General features: G+C 35.7%; 1 pseudogene across 1 annotated transcript; it reads right to left on the minus strand.

The window, feature by feature from the left end:
• Nucleotides 1–2486: 2486 nt before the first annotated feature.
• On the minus strand, nucleotides 2487–3677 carry LOC308655004 (N-acetyllactosaminide beta-1,3-N-acetylglucosaminyltransferase 2-like; annotated as a pseudogene). The gene has a single exon. The product of its transcript is annotated as an N-acetyllactosaminide beta-1,3-N-acetylglucosaminyltransferase 2-like (transcript).
• Nucleotides 3678–4440: the final 763 nt, after the last annotated feature.

A 4440-nucleotide genomic window follows, 5' to 3' on the forward strand; every position in this document is an offset into this window, starting at 1 on the left:
ACAAGAAAACTTGATAAAATTGTTATTTTACAATTGTAATATTTAAATGTTTAAGGTTTATGCTTCAAAATTTTGATTATGTATAGCAAAATTTTTTGTGACATGTATTAATGTACACTAATTCAGATGTTATATGTATATATACAAAAAAAGTAAAATTTATTGCCAAGATAGCTAAAACTGATTCCATGTGAAATTTATACTGAAATTATTTAAAGCCTTTTCAAATTAATCATCACTTTTTTTTCAAAGTACTGTTGAATATTACAGTCTTCATTATGATCAATGGTAATTTGCTGATCCCTACAATCTGTCAGTTTATGCACTTTGGCAATGGCTGTCACAGGATAGTAGAACCACTGAGCACTCACAAGATGGCAGTAGTGCAACATTAATGTGAATAATGACAGTAATTTAAAAAGAAAACAAGAATGTTTACTACATATAGTCAAAGTATCTTTAAATAATAAACATGGGACCCAGACCAAATATAGGAAATAATCATAAAATCAGATTAATTGTATACAAATATATTAAGCCTATAGGAAGGATCTTCAATGAAATAATTCCTTCTTGTAAATTTTATTTTCTACTGAATTTTTCCCATGCAGTGATACAAAAAAGGGTACTCTGATCTTTTACCTTTCCATGCAAACATGTTGAAAGAAAGTAAAATCATGTATATACTTTCACAAATTTATTTTTTTAATTGCAACACAAATATTAAATTTTGTATAGAACAAAATCAAACAAAAATGTTTTGAAATTTTTACAGAAGATAGGAATACGTAAAACCACACAATAAAGTTATTAGTGTAAGAAAGACACATATAAAAATTTTGGCTTCCTAATCTTAAGCATGTCGCCTAAATGCTCTAAGTTGAGAGAATAGTATCTATTTTTAAGGATAACTTTGAGAAATAATTAACACCTAGAAGTTATTGTTGACATTGCCATTAATTTTTTTATTTGTTGTGTTTAGGTATACATGATAGATACACATGAAAAGACAATGTATTTTGACATATTATACACACATGGAGTGCTGCCTATTCCAATTAGGATCCCATTCTTTTGGTTGTACATGATGTGAAGTTAAACTGGTTGTGTATTCATATATAAGCATAGGAAATTTTGTCCAATTCATTCTGCTTTCTTTTCTTTTTTTTTTTTAAATAGGGTGACTTTATTTCCACTTTTTTACAGTCCCTAGTATTGCATATAATAAGAATTCTTATCTCTAAAAACACAAAAATATTTCAAGAAAGTATGTTATAAATAGTACATATAAGCAATAGTTTGGCAGAATTTTAAACTCTAGTAGTTCATACTCCGCCCAAAAACCCAAATTTTAAAATTCAAAAATAACCATTAGCTTTATTTAACATATGTTTTACCTTAACATTTAAAATATCATGCTCTAGTTAAATATATCACCAACAATACTGTATACAAATAAAATATTACACAAAATATATTTAAGAAAATGTTTTGGTCTTTGATCTGAACAATAAATAAAAACACAGGCACTTCTACACTGATAAAGGGAAGTGATTGCTACTCAGAATAATAATTTTGCATAAGCAACATGTGAAAATATGGCAAGAATAGAATCCTGGAGTTTCAAACTGACAGACCAGGCAAGAAAAAGCCTACAACTTCAAACCTTTCACTTCCAAGTTCAAAAGTCACTATGCTTTCCTGATCCACAGTGAAAATTCATAAACCCATATGGTTGTCACGGGCAATCCAATTTCCAGTTTGCCATTATGAAACCATAACCATTATATTCAACAATACTAAAATCAGATCATTATTATGATCCCACCTAGAAAACCAAACACAAGAGAAATTAAACTCACTCTCTCCTATGACCATGAGACCACAAGAAGATAAACTGAATATGTCACATATGATTCTCATTTTGCAAAATTAACTGATTAAATTAACACAGGAAAATACTGTGGGGTGGCAGAAAATTTTGACTGAAGTACATTTTCTAGATAATTTTAAAAATTCACCCAAATTTCATGAAAATAAATATAATTCCATTTCACAAAACCACTGAGTCATGAATAACAAAGTTGTGGTAGCCATTAGGTTCCTAAACACCCAAATTACAGATAAATCCATCATGATAATGGAAGTAGGAATAAATATAGCAGAACAATTAAAAATAACTTACAATAATCACATTCTAGGAACTTACGATTTCAGATGAGAAGGTAGGATAAATTTAAATAATGACCACTATCCAGTAGGAAAGTTCAGAACCAATCATCCTGCCATATTTTCCATTAAAATTATCATCATCTGCTTTCCCTAGTCACAAAAGTGCCAAACTAAAGCATTTGGAGGGCCTCATATGGACACTACCTTTAAAGGTAATTCTGATGGTTTAACACAGAAATTACCCTAATGTGAGAAAACAACATGGGAACTATGGAAGATATGTCTTTCTATATAAAATTTAGCCTGTATATATTTTAGCACTTTAAATGAGCACTTTGCAACTGAGACCAAATATCAATCAACTCTTGAGGTTTTCTACTATGTACTATCATCAGATCTACATAAGAACAGATGTTATTCTTGTTTTTCTCCTCAATATAAAATGTCCTGAAGCCTTTGTGTTTCTCTGGAACGAGGTCAAGTTTCTGAAGGCACATTCCAGTATAAACATCATTAATGGGGTAGAGATGGACCTGGTCAGTTATGTTGTACAGCCTCAGGGCCAGGTGGCCAGAATAGAGGAATCCCCTTCCCCCTGCATAAGGAGGGCAGACCCCAGAGAAAACCACCTCTGGGATGTAGTACTTCAGGTTCTTGTTTCGATGAGGGCCAGCATTGTGGATCACATCACCTATAAACAAATCTTTGGCTTTGTGCTTGGGAAAGCTATTCAAGTAATTCAGAATGTGATGAGTGTTCACAAAAACATCATCATCATCACCCTTGAAGACAAACTCAGTGTCTGGGCAGGAAGTGCTCACCCACCTGAGAAATAGCACTTCCTTTAGAGACAGGTTGAAAAAAGTGTCTCTATAGTTCCACATAAGAATGTCTTGGTGCTTCTCACTCTCAAATTTCAGCATGTCAGAAATTTGTCCTCTGGGGGAGTCTGGCCCAGCAAGAAGACTTGCACCACTGTCTGGTTCCCCTGGTTGGTTTCTTTGCCCCAGGACTCCCGAATTGCTCGCCTTCTGGCGAAATGTGGAGTGAGGGACTTAATTGCCAGCAATAAGAAGGGCTTCTTTGCACATTTATTCGGTTGATCTGTAACCAGTGAATAATTTCGACATCTCAAGTACAGGAGAAAGTCTTTAAATCTGTCTGGCAAATTATTAAAATGTGTCACGACTGACATGACCCTCAGGTCAGGTTCACAATAATTCAGATGACTTATATTTGACGACCCATATACATCCCCTGTCTGGTTGGCCAACATGCTCAAAATGGGAATTGTACCACTTGTTCAGCTTTTCTTGTTCTCTGTTCCAGTACACCTGGGGAGGTAAGCTATATATCTTCCAGAACTTTTCTTTGGGTATTATTACTTCGCCCTTTCCATTTTTTTCTTGACTGCTGCTTTTGGAGACTTCCACAATCAAATAAATGAAGGCATTTGCCATCATCAGGATACCCAACAACTTTATTCTTTGACATCCAACGCTCATTTCTTATATCTGAGGTTGTTGGCTTTCCTCTGGGGTTTTTTCCAACAGCTCAGTGGTCCACTCTGGCACAGGCCCAGGTGAGGGAATTGCTGTCCACTTTTCCCAAATTCTATTATGGCAACAGGGGTGTGTATTTGAGATGAGTGACTTGACTGAGACTTGGCATCAACTCTCCAGCTCAGGCCCCGAAGTCCATTGTCCCAATGGCTCTGGTTCACAAGGCTCTCTTGAATCTTTGTTTTGTTGCTCTTCCAGAATTTGGAAATAACAGCAGCCTGGTCAGATGTTATTCCACCTTGGTTTTTGGTTTGAGCAATCAATAATGCCTCCAGCTGGTTGAAATCCATATCTGCAGATGCAATCGACTTAAGAATCCCCCTCAACTTTGCCAAAAAGGGATGGAATTCCCCAGCTGACACCTCCAGATGCAGCTGGCTCTTTAACAGCTCCTCCATGATGCCCGGGTGCTCCATGGAAAGCATCCTGGGCCAGGCTGCTCAGCAGCTGGCTCAGAGATTTGCATCCCTCAACCTGGCCCACCATGGTCTGTCTGCTTTACTTTTTATTCTCATCCCTTCTCCCTTCCTTTCATACCCCTTTGTCTAATCCAATCAACCACTTTACTTCCTCTCTCTACCCTCCCTTTTTATGGATTAGCTTCCACATATCAGACAGAACATTCAGCCTTTGGTTTTGGGGGACTGGCTCATTAATATGATATTCTCCAGTTCCACCCAATTTCAAGCAAATGCCATAAACTTAT

Source organism: Spermophilus citellus, assembly GCF_964194105.1.
Source record: "Spermophilus citellus genome assembly, chromosome: 8".
NCBI classification, from domain to species: Eukaryota; Metazoa; Chordata; class Mammalia; order Rodentia; family Sciuridae; genus Spermophilus; species Spermophilus citellus.